The sequence below is a fragment of the Apodemus sylvaticus genome, chromosome 8 (assembly GCF_947179515.1).
Source record: "Apodemus sylvaticus chromosome 8, mApoSyl1.1, whole genome shotgun sequence".
Lineage (NCBI taxonomy): Eukaryota > Metazoa > Chordata > Mammalia > Rodentia > Muridae > Apodemus > Apodemus sylvaticus.
This window is the reverse complement of record NC_067479.1, coordinates 18,022,583-18,033,269: the sequence shown is the minus strand read 5'-3', so window position 1 is coordinate 18,033,269 and position 10,687 is coordinate 18,022,583. Positions and strand designations below refer to the sequence as shown.

At 35.9% G+C, this 10,687-nt stretch overlaps 1 pseudogene; it reads left to right on the top strand.

Annotated features, from left to right (window-relative positions):
* Positions 1-1,343: 1,343 nt before the first annotated feature.
* Positions 1,344-2,573, top strand: LOC127691188 (tubulin alpha-1B chain-like; annotated as a pseudogene).
* The last annotated feature ends 8,114 nt before the right edge of the window (positions 2,574-10,687 follow it).

Here is a 10,687-nt window from a genome sequence, read left to right as displayed (position 1 = left end):
TTTTAATTTATATTTCAAATGATTTCCCCTTTTCTAGATCCCCACTCCCCAAAAGTCCCATCAACCCCCTTCCCTCCCCCTGTTTTCCCACCCAACCCTTCCCACTTCCCTGTTCTGGTTTTGCCCTATACTGCTTCACTGAGTCTTTCCAGAACAAGGGACCACTCCTCCGTTCTTCTTGTACCTCATTTGATGTGTGGATTATGTTTTGGGTATTCCAGTTTTCTAGGTTAATATCCACTTATTAGTGAGTGCATACCATGATTCACCTTTTGAGTCTGGGTTACCTCACTTAGTATGATGTTCTCCAGCTACATTTGCTCCAGCTCCATCCATTTGCCTAAGAATTTCATGAATTCATTGTTTCTAATGGCTGAATAGTACTCCATTGTGTAGATATACCACATTTTTTGCATCCACTCTTCTGTTGAGGGATACCTGGGTTCTTTCCAGCTTCTGGCTATTATAAATAAGGCTGCTATGAACATAGTAGAACATGTATCCTTATTACATGCTGTCTTCCTCTTTCTCTTACCTTTCTCTTTTTTATTCTCTTTTCCCTCTTCCCACGTGGTCATGGCAGGCTTTTACTTCTTTACTTCTCCTCTCTTACTCTACTCGTCTATAGTAAAGCTTTAAAGTCATGGGCTGTCTTTTCTTATCAAAACCCACCATGCTGGAGTAATGGAACAGGCCTCATACTGTTCCCAGCTGACAGAAAGGACCAAGGACCCCACTGCATTGCAGGACTTCCTCTACAGTTACTCGGGCCTCCACCCCAGAGAATCAAGTCCGGATCCTGCCTAGCTGGGTAGCCTTCCTCCTTAGGTGCACAACCCGTTTCTGGACGGCTCATCAGTAAACTATTTATTTTATATAGTTAATCTACATTTACAATTCATTATTGTAGTATATTTTATTTTCTCACTGTTTATCTATCATGATAATTATGTAATCGAGATTTGCTTTCAAATTCTTATTTTGTGAGTATATGTTTTCAGTTGTTTTTAATACAAATCTGTCTACAGCACTCAGATGTTTTTGTAACTAGATTTCATTAAGTTGTTGCTGATCCATATAAAAGAATCTAAGACATATTAAAGCTGTATCAACCCTGTATCTGCAGGTAACTTAACATACACAGTAATCAGCTGTTTTACTTCTCCATAACCTTAATGTTTCTTTAAGTTTTATTCCTGTTTCTTGTCCCATGAAAGAAATTTGATTAGTATTTGTTGCAGTTGGCTTCATTGTGTTAATTACCTTGATTCTTAGTAGTCAGAACAATAACTAGGACCTGGTTTCTAGTTCTGTCATACTCAGCTTTATAACCCATATCTATCATGCATGAGGGCATCTCCGTTCACTTTGGTCAGGCTTGTGTACAGAGATCAGCAATGCCTGCTGGGAGCTCTATTGCCTCGAAGATGGCATTCAGCCTGATGGCCAAGTGCCAAGACTATTGAAATAGGCACTGAGTGCTTCAACACCTTCAGTGAGACAGGAGCTGCTAAGCTTGTACCCCAGGCAGTGTTCATAGATCTGCAACCCACACATATTGATGAAGTTCATACTGGTACCTACTGCCAGTTCTTCCACCCTGAGTAGTTCATCACAAGCAAAAAGATGCTGCTAATAACTATGCATGTGGCTACTATACCATTCGCGAAAAGATTATCAACTTTGTCTTGGACAGATTCTCAAGCTGCTGACCAATACAGGGGTATTCAAGGCTTCTTGGTTTTCCACAGCTTTGGTTGGGGAACTGGGTCTGGGTTCACCACCCTGCTGTTGGAGCAGCTCTCTGTTGACTACAGAAAGAAATTCAAGATGGAGTTCTCCATTTACTCAGCTCTCTCCACCGCCCCAGGTTTCCACAGCTGTGGTTGGGCACTATAATTCTATCCTCTCCAGACATACCACCCTGGCACTCTCTGATCCATTACAGACAATGAGACCATCTTTGACATCTGTTGAAGAAACCTTGATATTGAGTACCCAACTTATACTAACATTAATTACCTTAGCCAGATCGTGTCCTTCATCTGCTGAGAAAGCCTGCCATGAGTAGCTTTCTGTAGCAGAGATTACCAATATCTGTTTAGAGCAAGCCAACCAGATGGCAAAAGGTGACCCTCTCCATTGTAAATACGTGGCTTACTGACTGCTATACCATGTTGTTGTGGTTCCCAAAGACGTCAGTGCTGCTATTGCCACCATCAAGATCAAGCACAGAATCCAATTTGTGGACTGGTGCCTCAACTGGCTGCAAGGATGGCATTAATCACCTGCCTCTCCCTCTGGTACCTGTTGGTGTCCTGTCCAAGATCCACAGAACTATGTGCATGGTGAGCAATACCACAGGTCTTCCTGAGGCCCGGACTCTCCCAGGTTACAAAGTTGATCTAATATATGCCAAGTGTTCTTTTGTATACTGGTTTGTAGGTGAGGGCATGGAGGAGGGGGAGCTCTCACATGCCCATGAGATCATGGCTGCTGTAGAGAAGGATTTTGAGGAGGTTGGTCTATATTCTGTTGAAAGTGGAAGTGAGGAAGAAGGAGATGAATACTAGTCCCTTTGTCCAGGCCCTGTATCATGTCAAACACAAAAATCCAGCATTAGCTACAGGCATTGATGCTTCTGTAGTATGCCCATTTTGTGATCATGTGTTCTCTATGTGTACTAGTAAGCTTTCCATGATGTTGAAAAGTAAAAGATTTAAGAAAAAATATTGTTTGTTATAGTTTAAGCTTGTAATAGAAAAGATTCTTTCAGTTTATATCTGATAAAGGATATTTTATCTCCATTTTATTCAAGAGTGTTTTTCATCTCTGTGCCTGCTTTTAGGGATTGTGTTTATCTTTACAGGTCATTGGCATGTTAGTCATATTTATTTTTAATTTCTCATGGTCAGAAAAGCTGTATAAAAGGTGACTTCTTTCCTTTCCTTTTTCCTATAGTCTTTTTTTTTGTCCTCTTGCTGTTTAATGCACCTAGGAAGTTTTGTTGTTGTTAAAAATGAGCATGGCATGAATGAGAGAAACAGTAACTAGTAAGTGGATTTATGTTATACCATATATATCCAAAGTATTTTAACAATTTACTATTAAAAACAACAAAATAAAACCAATCTAATATTCTACAAATATTAGTATTTTTTCACCGGGTAAAGTTTTTTTCCTGGTCACTTTAAAGAAAAAAATCAAATCAGATCAGCTGTCAACTATTCTGTAAATCCTATTCATAATTATAATGAAGCCAATCAATCGCACAATATTATTTATACTTATAGAAGATCAGTTTCATGGTATTTTTTATTTTTTATGCCTTTTTATGAAGAAATTCAAATAAAAATAAATCCATGACTTTCTATTGGATTTTGTGGCAGGGCCACAATAATTTGGTAATTATGACAGAAGAATATGAGGTTCACATATAGAAATTCATTCACAAAATTTAATCAGTTAAATTAAGTAGGGTGACTTATACATGATTGTGGTGATTTAAATGGAAATGGCCCCCATAGGCTCCTAGGGAGTGGCCCTGTTAAATGATTAGTTTCACTGGAGTACTTGTGGCCTTATGAGAGAAATTATGTCACTAGGGATGTGCTTTGAGATTTTAAATGCTCAAGCCAGAACCAGTAACTCTTTATTCTGCCTGCTGATCCAGATATACCTCACTCCTCCTCCAAACCACGGCAGCCTATGCTCCTCCATGCTTCCTGTCATAATAGGCTAAATCTTGGAAACTGTAAGCCAGCCCCAAATAAATGTTTTCCATTACAGCAATTGTCGTGGTCATGTTGTCTCTTCACAGCTATAGAAATCCTAACTAATATAACTGGGATATTACTGTGATAGGCCTGTCCATGCTTTTGTTTAGGCGAATGCTGATTTTGGAACTTTGGATTAAGAAGCAGCTGAATGTTTTAAGCGTTGCTTAATGACCTTTCCAAGGAGAAACAAAGAAGACAGTGTTGCTGGGAGATATGTGAACTATGGGTTCAGGGTTCAAGACCTTTCAGAGGAGAAGAATATTAGCATGTGCCCTAGAGATCATTCTTTTGATATTTTGGCTGATATGTGCCCTTGTCTGAAAAGTTTGTCTGAGGCTAAATTGAAGAGTTTTGAATTAATTACATTTGCAGAGACTTCAAACATTCTAGTATTGACTATGATATGGCCTACTTTTGGCTCTGTCACATGGTTATTAATGGACAATCTTATGCAGAGCTACAATTTTATAAAGCCTGCTGAGCATGAAGAAATACAAACTGTACAGTGTGAGAAAAAAGAGAGCACCTATAGAGATTCAAGAAAAGCTTGGTGCTAAGTAGAGGGGCTGGTGACCTCAGAGGAAGCTCCCACCCAGCTAAGCTTCCAATCTGTGCAAAGGAATTAAAGAAAAGAAAGTGGTATATTTACACTATGGAATACTACTCAGCTATTAAAAACAATGAATTCATGAAATTCTTAGGCAAATGGGTAGAACTGAAAAATATAATCCTAAGTGAGGTAACCCAATCACAAAAAAACACACATGGTATGCAGTCACTGATAAGTGGATATTAGCCCAGAAGATTGCAATTTCCAAGACACAATTCAAATATCAAATGATGATCAAGAAGAAGAAAGGAGGGGCCCCTGGTCCTGGAATGGCTTGATGCAACAGTGTATGGGAATACCAGGACAGGGGAACAGGGGGAGGGAAGAGAGCTTATGGGAATTTTGGGGAGGGGGAAACCAGGAAGGGGCAAATCATTTGAAATGTAAATAAAGAATATATCAAAGAAAGGAAGGAAGGAAGGAAGGAAGGAAAGAAGGAAGGAAGGAAAGAAGGAAGGAAGGAAAGAAAGAAGGAAGGAAAGAAGGAAGGAAGGAAAGAAGGAAGGAAGATGTGCACACTTTGATCCCAGCACTCAGAATGCTGGGGCTGGTGGATCTCTGAGTTCAAGGCCAACTTGATCTATAGTGAGTTCTATTACAGTCAAACTTAAGTAAGAAGGATGCCATTAAAATGAAAATGATGTGAAATTATATTTGAATGATAGGCTATGTTCTAGAAGAACTTGACAGATTTGGTCATATGGCTTTATCAAGGATACAAGAAAGGGGTTATAGAAAATCCCTCCATGATCCTCTGGGGGTAGGCATATGTGTCAGGAACATCCTGACATTCATGGAGTCTCAAAGAGGCCTTCTTGTGAAGCTATGAAGGTGAAGTCTGATTGCTGTGCAGACCTTAAGATACTAGAAATGCTGGAGTTGTAGACTATCTGTGGAGGAAAGCTACTAACAGGAAGTGAAAATATCCCAACAGAAAGAAGTATGAGACAGTTAATAAAGCTAGAAGGATTTGAAGATCTGAAGAGCACTCTATCACACAAGAGACGCAGAAGTCAGAGTCTGGCCAACTCATTTTCACTCTTGTCTAGTCCAGTATTTCTTCACTATACTTCCTTTACATGTTCTCCCTTTTGAAAAACTACTAACTATTCTATTCCATTTTATGCTGGAAATATATAATCTACTTTCATTTTTTATTTTTTCAGAAGTTACAATTAAGCAATTGTCATGAGTCTCTGAAGAGATTTTGGGCTTTGAAAAGGTTTGGAAACATTTGAAGTTAAACGGAATGCATTCCCATATTATGATCTGGTTACAAACCTATTGGAGCCAGGGACTAGAACACCAAGATTTGAATGCAAATAGACCCCTTAGCTTCATAGGAAAAGTCACTATTAGGAGGTTTGTTCTCCACGACTAGGAGGTTTGATCTTCAACAAATTGCCTTGTTGGAGGAAGTAAGTTTCTTAAAGGTGGACAGTGAGGTTTTTATGCTCGGGCCTGACCTAGTTCCTTTCACTTTCTGCTGATACAGACATAAAACCCTTGGCTCCTTCTCTATCACCATGGCTATCTGTGTTCCACCATGCTTCCTACCTTGATGACAATGACCTGAACTTGTAAGTCCGTTCCAATTAAATGTTTTTCTTTATAACAGTTGCCATGGTCTTGGTGTTTCTTCACAGCAACAGGAACACTAAAAGAATGATTAAATACTATGTATTAAAATTAATGACTAACAATACTTCGTTCAATGTTAAAGGCAGTATCTTGACAATTTATGAAATGGCAAATGGATAAAAATATGTTGGTGACTTCTCTTTTTAAATGTTTATTTATATGTTTATTTTACATTTGTTTGTCTGCGTAACATGTGTAAGGCAGTACCTTGAGAGTCCAAATGCCCGGAAACAAGATTTACTGGTAGATATAGTTGTCCTTTGGGCACTCTAGAAATAAACACGGTCCTCTGGTAGAGCAGCCCAGACTTTGAACTGCTGAGCTAACTATACAGCACTATGATAATTTCCTTTTTTTCTATACTGCATTGATCCATGTCAGGTTAATATATTATTATTGTTTTTAAATTGATTCTTATAGGATGTACTGCAAATCAGATAATAGATAATAAATATTTGATAACACTTAATTCTTCCTAAGTTTAGTTTACAATTTGAACATATTTGAAAATCCATAGAACAAAACCAAAGCCAGGTCTCTAGCAGACTAGTTAATAAACACCTTGAAACTAAATTACTTGAATTTATGGAGCCTTATATATTGAGGGGCTTGCTGGTTGACACGATGATGCCTTGTCCAAAATCTCACGAGGATAGTGTTTTATTATTGGTCACATCCATATTTAAAAAGAAAACCTTTTTATATTTTGCAAATGTTTCTGTACATTCCTGTGAAAAACATCTAAAATCTATACTAATGGAACACTATGCAATCCATGACAATATCTCTGTCTTAACACACACAAATGAGAATTAGTATCAAATGAGAATTAGTATCAAATGATCTACATAATTAAGAAAAATGTAACTTAAATGATAAAAATGACTGCTGCCTTCAAATACCTAAGACATTTTTATTGAATAAGAATGGTCACTTAATATTTATTAACTTTCATCGATTTCCATACATAATTATAAACCAACTTATTATAGGAATTAACAATTACACAACATTGCAGTGGACACAATACAATGAATCAAGTGCTTATGAAAAAATAGAATTCTCAAAAACACCATGCGTTTTGTTTTCTGTTTGATACTACTAGGCATTTAGATCCATTTTTTTTATAAGTTCGGGAAATTATAATTAATATAGCCCTTAATATTTTTAAACCTCCATTTTATATGATTACAAACTATAAATATTCAAAGTATCGTGTTGACATTTCATAAAATTTTCAAGCTAAGCCATTAAAACATTTTGGACACAATTTTTTTGATACTTCAGCTATACCATGAAATATTTGTGCAAGGTGTACAAAATTATTTTTTATCTGTTTGTGAGTGGCCATGTACTTGCATGGTGTAGGTATTGGCCAGTTTGAATGGCTGAATGTGTAGGCACCCTCAAGTCATTGTCTACGGCTAGTGGTCAGAACTACCTCATCTGTCATTGTGTGACTTCCTTCTTGCTTGCCACAGGGGATTTGTTGTTTACAGCTGTGTATTCTGCAGCCTGTCTAGTTTGAGCGTCACCCTCCTGTCTTTGCCCTGTTTCTGAATCACCAAAGAAACATGGCTATTGCAGACTTGCCCCTGGCTTTCCATGGTTCTTATAATTCAAAGTCAGGTCCTCAGGCTTTTGTATGCAGTCCTTTACCCTTCTCTCCAATGTCAAGATGAGTTTTAATGAGGACACTTGCTTTTATTCTGCAAACTTATTTAAAACCTATTAAATTAGATTTGTTCCGTGGTATTGGGTCAAATTTAGAATTTTGGTTACTTTAAATATGAGTCAACTTTTTTTTTTTACCTGCAAATATTCAATATGAATTGTCTTTGTATGTTTGATAATGGTGCCCTGTCAGTTCTAAAAGTGTTGTGAAGTGGACTAAAAATTAAATTCAATACACTGTGATAAAAAATAATAGGAGGAGTTTCTGGAATTGTCACAGAGATTGCCTGTCTTTTTTCCTATTTATTTTACTAGAAACACGACAGCAAGGACTAAGCACATATAAAACTTCAGTATGATCTCTAAGGTGTATTTATGAAAAATTATGGCACATTATCAAACTAGAAGCAATAATCGGTAGATTCTGTTAACTTAGAGACAAAATATCAAAATAAGCATGTTTTGACTTCAGCATGAATCCTCTTAGAATTATTAGCACAACTACTTTATGTACCCACAATTCCTGCACAACTCTAAATCTGTTTTGATGGCATTTAAGGGCAGTGTCAAGAGATAAATTAATAGCAAAAGTATAAGATAAAATGATTGTTAATTGCCACAACAAAATGAGATAATTGCATATATTTTTAATACTTGAACCCTTGACATTTTAATCATATTCCTAATTAGTTTTCAAATACCCCAACCTTGTTTAAGCATAATATTCATATATATGTTTCATTATATTTCTGTTTTCCCAGTGTGATTTTTCAGGCCTCTGCTCTTTGTTTTTCTTACCTGTGACTCAAGCTTTAAGAGAACAGAAGGGAATTGTAGACTGAACAGCGTGACATAAGTATAAGAAGAGCATCTTCCACTGGTTTCTTCCTCTGCAAATTGTCAGCCTCACTTTCAAAATGCAATGTTATGTGTGTGTGCATGTGTTGACGTCACTTATGCTCCATCCATGGTCCTCTGCTGGCTAGGACTCTCCCCTGTCTCTGTCCTGGCCTTTTGCATACAATCTTTAATCTAGTTTAGTTTATTAAAACAATTTTTTTCTCAAATCTATTAGACTTTTTGCTTGTTTTATCATTACTAACAGCTCTCTGAACAGATCCAGCCTCTCGTCCCTGTCCTGGTGGTGACTAGTTTCAGTGCCGGGTAGTTCCTGGAGTGGGTGGGATTTTCTATGCCAGCTTTTGTTTCACTCCTCACCTGAATTTCTACAGCCTCAGGTATTGTACTTGTAGTATTTGAATACTACATTTTCTTTTTAGCTCATGAGACGCCTGTTCTAAAAAACTAAACATATAGAAAAAATTATTTTGATTCACACATCTTCTAAAATATTATTGAAATATCTTAAAAATCACATTTGCCCTTTCTCAATTGCCAGCAATTTTCACAGTCCAATAATAACATAATTTCCTACCTGTTTAAGGTCCATAGTTCTATGCTCTGGTCATTACATTACCTTTTCTTTTTAATTTATTTTTTACAAACTTCTATTTATATAGCAACTCTCACAAGTAAAACAATAGTAATCTTTGAGATGATAATAAAAGACATGAATATTTTCTATGTTTGGATTAAATTCAATTATTGAATAACTTTGTCTTGTTTTATTAAACAGATTTATTAAAATAAGATTTTCTGTGCTTGTACATTTTTTATTTGAGAGCACCAAAGAGATATGTGGATCTCTGGCCTTCTTCCCCAGAAATCTGGAGCACAGTGGGCTCAAATTAATTTAGATTAGGGCTGAAATGAAAAATGTAAAGAATTATGAAGAAAAAAGTAGGATAAACTCAAATGCATTAAGAAAGTCAAAATTATGCCCTTCATATTGGGTCTAAGAAACTAAACCTGCTGAATGAAATTAGTTTCAATTTACTTTTTAAATGCTATAGCTTTTTTGCCTTGAAGCTGATAATGATAATGTATTCATAGTAATAAATTATCTGACAATTTTGCTTTAAATTTTTCCTGCAGTATTTGAATACTCTATTTTTTACCTCCTGAAAGCTCTGTTCTGAACAATTTAACATGTAAATATAGAAAAATGTTTTGATTCTCAGATCTTCTAAAAATATTATTATGCTTTTTTTTACATCATTTTAGTAATAAAAGCATGTATCAAAATGATAAGGTCTTTCTCTTTAAATAAGGCAACATTTTTCCTTTCTGTTCTCTCTTTATCCCTATGTTAATATTGTAGAAATCATTAGTTGTCCAAAGCAATTCCATTTCTTGTGCATAAGTTTAAGTAAATGTTTGCTTTTAAAAAAATAATAATGCATTAGTGCTCGCTTCTATACAAATTATGACTTTTCCATGTATCTTTTATCATTAAATTCACCTGTAGTTAAAATATATTAATCATCTATAATGTTTAAAATATCTACTCTCTAAAATTATGAGTGTTGGTGCATCAAGATGGCCCAGCAGATATAGATTCCAGCCTTCAATCCTATCAAACTGTACTGTACCCTTGGAACACATGATGTGGAAGAAGAAAACTCTCACTAATTTCCTCTGCACCTCAGATGTACACCATGATATGAGTGGTCATGGCACAATCATGTCCAGCCAAAAACAAAGAAATGAAAATTAAATACATATGTAATAAAAATGTGATTCTTACATTTTATATACATTTGCATAATTATGCAAATGTTTTCTTGAAATAATCACAGTTTATCACTATATGCACACATATTAATAACACATATAAATATATGTGTATATATATATATATGTTTGTATATGTGTATATAGCTATATGATATAAATTATTATTCCACAACAGTATGTGTGTATTTAATATGGCATAGTAACATTTTTGTTTTGTTTTAAGAAAGTATCTAGACCTAGCTGTCCTGGAACTCACTTTTTAGAGCAGTTCTGGCTTGACATGGTAATAGTTTTCTAGGTAAGGAATGCCTTTTCAGACAACAATGAGAGGAGAGGCCATTGGTCC